Raw genomic sequence first — 12,823 nt, forward strand, 5'->3', positions numbered from 1 at the left:
TTATTTGGAAGGCGTGTTGGAGCAGATGAAGTAAGGCATGTACATCCAGGCTATCGAAGGCTGCTTTTATATCGGCATAAATTACTGCAATTTCCTTTCTGGCTTGGAAAGCATTTAGTATCGCGGTTTGAACTGTGAGGAGGTTAGTAATTGTTGATCTTGCAGTTATTGAATAATGAATTTGTTGAGGCTGCCCAGCCAGTATCTGATTCGACAACTTTGGCAAAAGAGCTTTCTCTAGTACTTTTAACAGGGTAGATGCAGTAGATATTGGCCTGTAGTGCTCCACAAGGTTAGGCTTTGTAATTTTCGGCATTGGAATTACAGCGTACTTATTCCAGTTCTCAGGGAAAACTCGGCAAGCAAGGATAGAGCTATAAATTGCTTGGAGTGGTTCAATTAGGTAAGGGCTGAGACACTTTACCATGAAGTGGGGGACTCCATCAACTCCAGCTGTCTTAGTTGCCCTGAGGGAGTTAATACTCTGTATTAGTGCTTCTTTAGTGATAATAACAGACTCCATCTCATTGTCAACTAATTGATCCCACTCAAACTGCCTGACTTGAGACTCATGATATATGCTGGAGAATCTGCTGATGTGGTCCATCCACGCTTCTTTGTCCAGCCCCTTATTTGTGTCACTTTTATGTGTGCAAGGAGGTAGCTTTACCCTGTCAAGTGTGTCTTTGATGTAGCGGTTGATTGCTCTAGATTTTTCCCTATTAAATATTGCTCTGGCCCTCGAGTAGTCAATTCTATTTTGTGGGTCATTAGACAGTTTCCATTTTCTGTGCAGACTTTGCTTTAGTTTAAACAATGCAGTTAAGCTAGAGTTCCACCAGGTTTTAGATTTTGATGACCTCCTTACTACTTTGGAAGCCGCAAATTCTGCAATAGAGTTGATCCAACTGGTTAAGAGAGTTGTTGCAAATAAGGCATCACATTTGAGTAGACATTCCCACGGGATACAGCTGGCAGCAAATAAGCATTTATTTGGGTCCAGAAAGGCTGGCGAAGTGACAAGCTGGCTCTTAATTTTTTCCTTGACATTGAAGTCCACATACGGTAGCATTATGAGCATTGCAATTGGGCTATGATCGGATGGAAAGAACGTTTCGGGGGGTACATCAATTATACATTTACCAGAAGACAGAATTAGGTCAAGTCTATTTTCACCTCTTGTAGGTTGATCATTGATAAGAGAGATGGAGCATGGCTGTAGTTTATTTAACATGGTGTCCAGTAGGTTATTGAGCTGTGGTGGAAGGTTGAAATCTCCACATACTATATGGGTGGCTGATACATGTAATTTGGTGAGAAGCCAGTCTACTACATTATTTATCATTTCTAGACTAGGGACAGGTGGAATGTAAACGACTGCTATATCTAAGAGTGCTGTGTGGACTTTTAAAGTGACAAGTAATGCCTCATAAAGCTCTGAATCCGAGTAGGTGACCGAGATTATTTGAAGTGCTCTGTCACGTACAAATAGGGCATGTCTACCCTACTAGGTTTAGGAGACAAATCAGTGGACTAAGCATGTCTACCCTACTAGGTTTAGGAGACAAATCAGTGGACTAAGCATGTCTACCCTACTAGGTTTAGGAGACAAATCAGTGGACTAAGCATGTCCACTGATTTGTCGCCTATTGAGCCACCCAGGATATAGTCTTATATCCTGGGACTGGCTCAAGTTCCAGGATGTGATTGGAAAGAAGAGACTTCCAAAGAAATAAATATACTTTTGTTTGAACCTATAAGGTACCAAGGGTCTAGCCTGCCTCCAAAGGGACCTTAGAAATTTTCTTATCTTTCCAGTCAGTCCGATTCGACTGATCCTTGACAAATATTTTAATGTGATTTTAGTGTTTATGCAATTACTAATAAATTTAAAAATATCATATTATACCACTTAATGTTACGATATATTATACTAACCTGCTACTTTTAACAAATAAGGTATATATTGGTTCCAGAAGGCACACTGCCTAGCACGTGGCAACTCATCAATAGAGCAACAGCTATCTGGATTATCGAAGATTAAAAATTGCTTGCTGTCCTTTGTGTACAGAGGCCAGTTCTGGTTCTCGGGAAAGCCATCTGGTGCCAGATTTGGGTTACTGGAAGACAGAATTTTAAAGACAATTATACAATAATCACACTATTAATGTTTTTAAATAAAAAAAATCATAATAAATTATAAACACGTACAATAACAACGTATTTTTATACAAAGTACGTAAAAAATACAAGTCGTGCATAAATATTGAAATAAAAGAAATCTTCTTGCAAAATTAGCCCAAAATCTCATGGTAACACGTGACAACTTCACATCTTCGGGACCTCCGATCCCTAAATTAGACAAATATGTACCCATCACATACCCAACATCCATTCCATGAAAAGCACCCATCCATTTCGGAGCATTTTCTACCATTAAATTTGGTCCTTGGTGAGCAAACCTAAAGAAATACACGCTGTTATTTGCATCGGCATAACTATCAGCGAAAATTACAGTGGGGCACACAAAATTATGATCAGCTATTGATTGATCATCACCGCGAACGTAATCAGCTCCAACAAAGTCTGTGTATTCCTGAATGAGAGCATTTTTAATTAACTCGTCATCGGAAGGCGCAAATAAAACGAGGGTATCGACAAATTCTTTGTAGGTAATGGTGAGATTTTCAATCTTTTTGAAAATGTTGGGAAGGATTGCATTGAGAAAGAATGTACCTTCATTGGCGCAGGTACCGATAAGAATACTGGTATTCTTGAATTGTTTGTTCTTCAGTAATATTGCTGGATCTTGAGTGATGAAATCTCCATCTATCACAGGAATAAAAGAAAAGTTAAAAATCATCTGCATTGTATTCTCTTGTTTGACTATTTCATTTGGGTCTGTCTTTTTTAGGCATTCAACAACAGCATCCAGGTCATTCCTATCATGGGGACATTTTACCTTCTCTGCCAGTGTTAGAGCTCGATCAATAGCCACTGATTTATCGCGCGTAGCCCAATCAGCATTTGCAATTCCACTCTCTATGATTGCCCTTTGGAATAGACTTGAGCTTTCTTGTGAAAGCAGATGGAAGGTTACACCGGCACCGCCCACGCTCTCTCCAAATATAGTTATGCTATCAGGATCACCTTTAAAAGCTTCAATATTATCCTTGACCCAGCGAATAGCCAACCTCTGGTCCAGCAACGCCACATTTCCTGGTGCTCTGGGAGATCCAGTATACATAAATCCAAAGGATGCAACCCTGTAGTTCATTGTCACTACAATAACCTCCTCTTCAGAAGCTAACATTGTAGGGTTGTAGGAAACCAAATCGGTCGATCCACTTATGAACGCGCCACCATAAATGTAAATCATAACTGCAGTCTTCGGTGGTCGAAACCTTGGAACAAAGACATTGAGGTATAAACAATCCTCACTGGGGTTCTTTGATGTAAATGCTTTATTGTCGATAAAATGTAATTGCATGCAAGCGTTTGGAAACTCTGTAGCATTCAACTCATCAGTCCATGGGTCGGCAGGCTCAGGTGCACGGTAGCGATACTCTCCAAGAGGTGGTTTGGCATATGGTATACCAAGATAAGCGTTCACCGATTTCCCAGTTGGTGTGTCCACTTTTTTACCTCGGACTGGCCCTGTTTTAGTATAGACAAGCAGATCATCCGGTACCTGACTGGTTTGGACACCGATCCAGAAACAAGTTGTAACGCCTACAATTATCAGGAAGTTACTACTGAGTATCATGGCTGATAGGCAATGTACAATTACTGATATGATGGTACGCAGATGTTTGGTGATCAGTCTAGAAAAGAAAAAAATGGGCAGTCAAATGAAAGAATTGTTTCAATAATAATGAAAAATACAATATAAATACTACGTATCAGGGTACAAATCTTGATTACTGTTCATAGATATTATTTATTTATTTCACGTGGTGTTTTTCGATTTACTTCTGTCCTTGACGGGAATGAGTATCCTAACTCCTTTTTAACTATTTCGTACTTAGATGATTAGAAAGGAGGTAGTGTATTCATTTATTTCGAGACAGGGAGCTTTTAAGTTTGAAATATTCATTAAGTAACTTCGCAGGGAAGTTCAAAGAAATGGGCATTTGCCTGTTCACTTGCGCAGCTAACATTAGAATATTTTAAACCTACGAGGGGGGTTCAAAAACGATTTGTGTTCACCCAGAAGTAGTTGTGATAGAAAGGTGAAATTATTTTATTTGATACCTTAAAATCTCTATAGCAACCACACAAATTTTGGTTTCGATCTGGCAATTCATGTTTTTTTTTCTTTGTGAAGTGCCACAATGGATAAAGTGTAAAACAGATCAGTGATTTGATTCCTCTTTCTGCAAGGGCCCAAAACAACCCGCGAAGAAATAGTCAGTGTTTATGGAGACGACTGCTCAGATTAGTGTTATTACCCATTCAAATGTGGAAAAACTTCGGTGCATGATGAAGAAATCCCAGGACGCCTAGAAACTGCTATAATAGAAGAGAGCGTTGCAAAAATTGAGACACTGATCCTGGAAGATCGCCGTATTATTATCAAACTAGCTTCAGAGCTTCAAATTAGTGTATGGTCTGTGGAGAACATCATTCCTCGACATCTGTCCTTTAGCAGAAGAAGGAAAGGGCACAATGTCATATCAAATGTTGTCGATGTGCCAGGAAAAACTTAAAAATTGTCATATGCTCCATATCCATCCCCCCACCTTTCACCCTCGGATTTCTCTTTCCTACTCTGAAGTTTCTTCATAGAAAACACTTTGCTGTTGTTTGCGAGTCGTGGTGTGAAAAATCAGAGGACTTTTACAAAATTAGCCTGCAGAAACGTATTGAGAGGGGACAAAAATGTGTCAGTTTGTCTGATGACTATGTTGAAAAAGTGTAATACATGGTGTTTGTTTCAACTTTCTATCACAACTACTTCTGGGTGAAAACAAATCTTTCCTGAACCCTCTCATATTTCTTTAAGAATGACTATGCTACATTAAAGAATGTTTTGAGAGGATTAGTAGTAGTAGCAGTAATGGCAAATTATGAAGTTCAGCATGCTTATATAGCATCAGCCAAAAAAAAAAAAAAAAAAAAAAACCCATACACTGTTCACCCATCCATACCATCTATACCACCCATCCATACCATCTATACCACTCACCTATCCATACCACCTAGCTCTTCCTTGAATTTATTCAACCCATCCACTTCCCCAACCACAGACGAAAACCTGTTCCAATAATCAATCACTCGCTGGCTGAATGAAACTTCCGCACGATTATCCTGCAAACATCCTTCCTCAACTTGAATTTATGCCCCCTCATGTGGGTAGTCTCAGCAAATGGAAGAATGCCATTAATATTCAGCCATTCAGCTTACTCAATCCATTCAAGTCTTTAAACACCTCACTGAAATCTCCACACAGGTGTCTAGTCTGGAGACCCTTCAATTTGCAAAACTGAAGCCGTTTTAGCTAAGAAGACCCTTTGGTTCCCTTCACCAGTCTGGTTACACTTCTGTGCACTCGTTTCAGCAGATTTACATCCTTTCTAAAGTGAGGTCTCCAGACCTGTATACAGTACTCAAGATGCGGCCTAACAATGGCCTTATACAAAAGGAAAATCACTTTTTCATCCTTGCTAGCAAAGTTTCTGTATATCATTGACAAAACCCCATGAGCTGTCCTGGCAGCATACCTGCACTGCTACCCTATGTAGTACTTTGCATTTGCCAATGATAAACTTTACCTGCCATTTATCAGCCCATCGGCCCAATTTTCCTAGATCTTGTTGCAATAGCTCACTCTGATGACTGTGGTTAACCACCATGTGAACTTTTGTATCATCTGCAAACTTAGACATTAAGCCTGATATACCTTCATCAATATCATTGATAAATATGGAAAACAAAAACGGGTACAGCACTGAACCCTGGGAAATTCCACTAATAACACTAGTCCATGAAGAGCAGTGCTCATGGATAACCACTCTCTGTCTCCTTCCACTTAACCATCCCTTTATCTATAGCAGTAACTTGCCCTTAATGCCACAAAATTATTCCTGAAATACAAGTATATGATGTCAAAATTATTTTCTGCATCCAGTTCCTTGGTCACTGCATCATAGTAACCTATCAGACTGATTTGACAAGACTGCTACTTGACAGATCTGTGCTGTGGTTGCAGTATAATTGCGTGCCTCTCCAGATGGCCCAGTAATTCCATTATTTACCTTGGAACAGTCTTTAAGCTAACAGATATGAAAATACTCACATCGCCATCTGATTCCTCTGTATGAATTGGGGATAAATTGTACATCTTCAGTCCATAGGACCTCTGAATCCAGGAATGCTCTCATAGTTATGGCTATGGGTTTGCTTACGTCCTTTGCTGCCTTCCTTAATATAACTGGATAGATTCCATCCACCCCAGGCGCCTTTTTTACGTCCATCTTCAACAATTTCGCCTCCACTTTCCTTTTAGGCATTTAGCTCTTCGTTTGAGTGTGATAAACTTCTGGCATCGCCTCCCCCAAAGTAATTCTTCATGTGTGAATGTAGATATAGATGCAAAATACCTTCTGAATTTGTCCGCAAGCTGAGCAGGTTCATCAATAGTTAACTCAGAGTCAAGTGGGCCAATGCGATTCAACCCCCTTCTTCAACTGTTAAAAATGATCTGCTTTTTAACTACAGTTAAAAAGTTATTGCTGTGAGAGACAAAATTCATTCAGTTTTATATTTTGACTCAGTCGTTCATTGTTAGAAAAGAAACTCAAGGAAGAGCAGGTCTTTCAAATGTTGAGAAATGGTCTTTCAAATTTTCAAAAATTTTAAAGAAATCTGAAATTTTCAAATTTGACATCATTCAAATGGTCCTTGGAGGTTTTTCAAATTTTTATTGAGAAATGAGCGGTAAAGGAAGGTCATGTGACTCATTAAAACGAAAAGGTGTACGAGTTTTATCAACATGTCGATTGGGGAGAGTTATGACATGCCAACGTTGTAACAGTAAGAGAAGTGTGCAAGTTCAAATAAGTCAACGTTTGTATTCGGAAATGGAGCAGAATTCAATCTGTGAGGTCCTTTCCCTAATCAGGGCACTACATTAGCTTTGTTCAAGAACAGAATCTACCGAGACGAAGTACAGAGTCCCATCTCTCATGATATCCTTCGACAGCGTATCCTATGTGTTCATAAACTGTTGGAATCTGGAAACTTAAAAACAATGACCCCAGGCTTGAAGGTTAGGGTTCGAGTGAATATATTAATAATGTACATTTTGTGGGATTCATTGACAAAGAAAAGTTTAATAAGTCAGTGACTACACCTTGAATCAATAATTTTTGGGTGGTACTAAAAGAAGTCTACAAGTTGTCGTTATAATTGAAGATATCCTCTCTAGCACAATAAAGCAGTGCACAGGAGGCCCGAGAGTAATCCTTTCTAAGGAAAGTCTTTGTCAGTTTGGTTGGTTGGTTGTTGTAGTCTTTTAAACGCATCAGCAACTTAAGCCATATTAACATTGCCAATTGTAGTGGCAAATGATGCAAGAAAGCAAACTTATACAGCATCAGTCAAAACAAACACCTCCCATTTCACCTATTCATCCCCTCCAATAGTATGTCTTACTTCCTTGAATTTATTCAAGCTATCAACTTCCACAACAACAGATAGAAGTTTGTTCCATAAATCAACCACCCACGGCTAAAGGCAAATTTCCTCACATCTATACTGCAACCATCCTTTCTCAATTTGAATTTGCGTCCCCTTATGTGTGTAGTCTGAGCAAGAGGAAGAATCCTATCAGTATTGCGCTTGCTCAATCCATTCAAAGCCATAAACGCCTCAACCAGTTCACCTCGCTGCTGGCTAGTGTCAAGACACTGCAATTTGCAGAATTGAAGTCTTTCTTGGTAAGAGCACCCGTTTCCTATCGGCTGTGTAACCCACGAGAGCGTCTTTGTCAACTTGGTGACTGTAATTTGTTCCAACTGTGAAACGACCTTTCCCGGGCATGGACTGCATGGCATTTCCTCCCGGAAATTCGGGTTTTTCATTTTAAAAGCAAAAAAAGTGATCGAGCACATGCAATTACAGATATTGTATACCGACCCTCCCATTCTTAGTTACTATGGCGCTTAACGCCTAACGTAACACTATTTTTGAAAGAAGAATGTTATGAGATCAAAAATGTCACCTTTCATTACGCCAAAATTTACAGATGATGGGAAGAAGACCTGAGAGAGTGGTTAATGATTAGCGCCAAGTAGCAGAGATTCAAGAAGGCTTGAAGAGACTTCAAGTATGGTCAGAAAAGCGGTAGCTATGTCTTAATGCACATGGAAAGTAGCAGTCCCAGAATAATAAAACTGGTTACACTTCTTCTGTAGGTATCTGTCCAGATATCTATGGGAGATTTAAATGATGCCAAGAGGCATACTTTTCTTGCATATATCTTGACATAATTCATGAAGATCTTACTGTAGTGTTTCATTTGATATATTCTATTGGAAAAAGACGGTATCGGATTCATTCTTTCCGAATTGGGGAGTAACACGGATGTTTTCTCAAGAACCTCTTCTATTTGGAACATTCAGGAGTACAAATTATGCAAGGGAGGTAATTGTAATTGGTATGATCCTGTCCTATCTGCTGATGAGATTAAAACCTTTAAGCCGATTTCAAACTTTCATGAACGATTATGTCCCATTAAATGTATTTCTCACATATCCATGTGAGACCCCTGGTAGCATGGCGTGATGGTATTTTTTCGTACAATAAAGATTAATTATAATTTAAATTTTTCTTAAAAAACCTTATGCGTGGCGATATAATGATTCCAAATTTTGGGCTTTAATTACACACTTTTTGTCACCCGCTAAAAGTGGGTACTTTTTTTTCTTCGTCTTCTCATCCATGGGCAACTGAGTAGTCGGCCTTCACTGAGAAGGGAAGAGGGCGTTGCTATGCCATCAAATGAAGCACCTTTTGACAGATGAGCCGGAAACTTCACACGGAAGTAGAACTGATTTTAAACTGCAGAGGTAAACGTGTTCGGGTTTCAGCGACACCAGTGGTGGAATTCATTGAAAGATCCATGGATTTTATTTTTTGGAAAAAGTCATTAATACAATTATCAAAGACTTAAATGTGTTCAAGTTGGATTTAACTCAATTATAGAGCGAAAACAGCCCAAAATAATCCTCCTGTAGAAAAATGGAAACCAACTCTATTAACCAGGACGGTAGTAGATTTTAGGAGCATCAGCGACTAAGGCCATATTGCTTCGTTCATATTGTCTGGAAATGGCGTGTGTTCTGATGTCGATTTTCTGTTTTCTGGACAAAAAATCTTTATTTCCGGGAGAAAAAACCACGCTACCGTCACCTGTTATCGACTAACTCGGCCACGTTGTGCAACCAGGAGAATATCATTCGTAGTTCACTAATATTTCCTTTCGAATAACCCTTGATATGCTCAATACAAAGAGTTGTTACAATCCTGGTCCTCCAGGGTCGAGGATAAGAGGATGGTTGAGGTTTAACCAAAACGAGGAGAACATTATTAATTTGATTGATTATCTACTGATAAATATATCAGTAGATAATCAATAGATATCAGTACATATTGATAAATATTTTCACTTTCTTCACCGAAGTATTATTTTAAAAATAGTAATAAATAAATAAATTTTGATATAACTGTATTAACAAACTTTGGAATCCCCAAAGTCAAAGATTTTCATACTGAGTTTGTGCTATAAAGGTAGAATTCATTCCATTATTTGTTATAAAAGTTAAAACTAAGTGGGATTGAACATTTAAAACTTACCAAGGCTTGACTAACACAATAAAATGGTACTCGGTCGATCTTCGTTGACGCCAGAAGAGGAATGAGCTTTTATATCATCTGATGAAGCAGATATATGACAAGTGATCAGGAAATTAAGCTTACCTCCCACTAAAACCTGTTTTTAATTGCAGATTTAAAAGGTAAAGGTGGATATTGAAAGAAAGTGCGCATGCTCGTAGTTTTGAAGTCTACCTAACCTTGTCCTTCGCAAAACGTAGAGTTTTATCATATATTTCTACTTCCAGTTGTATTAAGGTTTTGGTATGTGATCTTCCTGTCGTGTATGCATCCTGGTATGGTACAATATGAGGTCAGTTGAACACTCCTTATAAATCTTTGCATTTTGGAGAATATATCTTAAGCATTAGGACTCTTTTTACCCTTAGAATTATTCGCATTTTTAGCATTATTCACTTTCCCTTAATACTGCTCACCCTGTCCTTAACTCCTCTCTTCAAAACAGCTGTGCGCTGTGTAAAAGTAAACTGGAGGCCACAGCTCTTCGTGTAGAAGAATCTTCTGTCATATTTGTCATATATCTAAAGTAAAACGGTTGAACAAACAAAGGAGAAGAATCTTGCGCTGTTGCACAGAAGATTCAAAACACTGACATCCCGGAGGAAGTTTTCCCCCAACACCAAGAAGGAAACTCCATCCACGTCCTCCGGAATGTTTGAGACGCAGAGTTAAGAGCTGAGGCCTCTTAGTGACGCAAGCACACCGATATCAGGTTAACGTCCCTGAACAACTTACAAGGAAATTATTATTTATAAATTATTATTTATTTTAGTAATTATAAGAGGACAGATTTTCGAAGTCATTGATGGACAAGATAGGAAAAACGCTGGCGAATTCACTAAAGAGATTCATATCAAGGAAAACATGTTCAAAATTATGTCTAAGGTTGGTAAGATAATTCAATGCACTTACGGACTCTTCGATCATTTTGAAGCGCAATGCTCACAAGAAAGAACTGAATTCATCTCCTAAATATCCTATCTTAGAGAATTCATAAAGTCCACTCATTCGCATATGAGAAAGTCCACCCTTTCACAAACGAGAAAAGCATGATTCATATGGACTTCTGCTTTCAGGGGAACATGGTAAACTCCTTGAGTGGACTCTGATACCTCAAAAGAAAACATTTTTTAAAAAAAGACAGGGACTACGTTGTAAAATAACCCAGACTATGTAACTCTTTCGCCTGACCAAAAGATGCGTGACGTTATCTTATCTTTTTAATACCTTCTTATGTTTTCAATTTTAAAAATTTCTCTTCTTAGTATATGTTGTAAGAATCAAGATTTTGATTCTCCAGATTTTTTTATGCATCATCTGACCTATCCTTCCCTAATTCAATCTATAATTTTTCTGCAGTATGAGAAAGTATTTACTGATGTTCAAAATTCCATTTACGTGAAACTCATGCACAAGACCAGACGCTTTGCTTTCTCGTGAGAACTTGGCCTCCTGGTTAATGCCCAATAATGGCTACGTTTATAATTTATAGGACTCAACCCTTTTCCAGAAAAACTTTAATGTAAAAAAATAAAATAAAATAAAAACTCGCTCAATAATAGGATTTATGGAAAGAGCTCTTTTGAAGTTATCCAAATAATGTAAAAATATTTGAGAAAAAAGCAAATTCGAACCTTTAGAACGTACCGTCCACTTCTCGCAAACCTTACTCAGTCCCTATTTTATAAACCAGTTTTGTGCACAATGCCCAATTCGCTTGACACCACCCCATTAATAAAATTTTTCGCGTGCAAATTATATCTTATCTGTTTATCAACCTTCAAAACACAAAATGTGACAAGGTTCTATGATATTGGATGCAGAACTTGTGACAAAGTTTTGAGATAGTACACTTCAATAACCTTCGAACTTCCCTGTTAAAATTAACGATGAACTGTTCATTGAACATACATGAAATTGTAATGAATGTATTTGCTATACACTGGTACCAAAAAATAATAGTAGCAGTATAGAAGGATCTCCAGAGCATTTTTGTAGAAAATATACTTTGTTGGTGTAGATTAAAGAAAACTGCAGTTCACACACTGTCTGAAATAAAATAAAAAAAAGACCCTTCACGGGGAGAGGGGTTAAGATTCATCTCAATGCCACTTAAAGTTCTCATCTACGTACAACTTTGACATCACCAGCACGAGGGGAACGTTACTATACCATCTGATGTAATATACCGAAAAAAAGTTAATTAATTGACGCAATGGATCATGGGAGACAAAAATCAGAATATTATTTTGTCAAGATTAAGTTGATCAAGAAAGACTACAGTAATTGTTGGGTACAGAGAAGGGCAATGAGATTGGGCAGCTCTCACCTACCCTGAAACGCTTCAGTTCAGCAAATTGCAGCATTTAGAGACTAGGCACCCGTGAGGTGATCTGATTATGGTGTTTAAGGTTTGGAATGAATTCAGAAAGCTCAATTCCGATTGGATTCTTCCTCTTACTTTTATCACTCGCATGAGGGAGCATAAATTCAAATTGAAGAAGGATGGTTGAAGAATAGATGTGCTGATGCTGATTTCTTGAATCTTCTGCCACTACCACTACAAAATTTACGTAGGCTAACGCAGAAGACAATCATATCGCCCGTCATGCTTCATTTAATCCCAAGGAGATAGAATTTTTTAATATATAACTATTCATCAAACTAAAACTGCTCGAGTGATTTGAAGAACATGGTGAATTCAGTCATCTTCTCTGATCCAAATCTTTAGATATCAACCCAATGCCCTCGTGGATAGAACAACTGATTCAAGTTCCGTTGATGAAGTGTGGAATTTTTATGGGTCTTTTTCACAAAGTGGCTGAAGTAGTTGGTGTCAGGCGAGGGTAGCATGGTTTTCTCCCGGGTTTTCATCCAGCAAAGAGAAAATTGACCACAGAATACATGCAATTTACAGACAATATAC

The 12,823-nt window shown here is 38.3% G+C and overlaps 1 pseudogene across 1 annotated transcript; it reads right to left on the bottom strand.

The window, feature by feature from the left end:
• Positions 1-2,197: 2,197 nt before the first annotated feature.
• LOC150091905 (acetylcholinesterase pseudogene) lies at positions 2,198-9,902 on the bottom strand (annotated as a pseudogene). Its single transcript, XR_016546757.1, has 2 exons — positions 9,859-9,902; positions 2,198-3,824 (listed from the first exon to the last, which is right to left on the bottom strand). The product of XR_016546757.1 is annotated as an acetylcholinesterase pseudogene (transcript).
• Positions 9,903-12,823: the final 2,921 nt, after the last annotated feature.

This window comes from Mastigoproctus giganteus, chromosome 1 (genome assembly GCF_048544385.1).
Source record: "Mastigoproctus giganteus isolate SK-2022 chromosome 1, ASM4854438v1, whole genome shotgun sequence".
NCBI lineage: Eukaryota > Metazoa > Arthropoda > Arachnida > Uropygi > Thelyphonidae > Mastigoproctus > Mastigoproctus giganteus.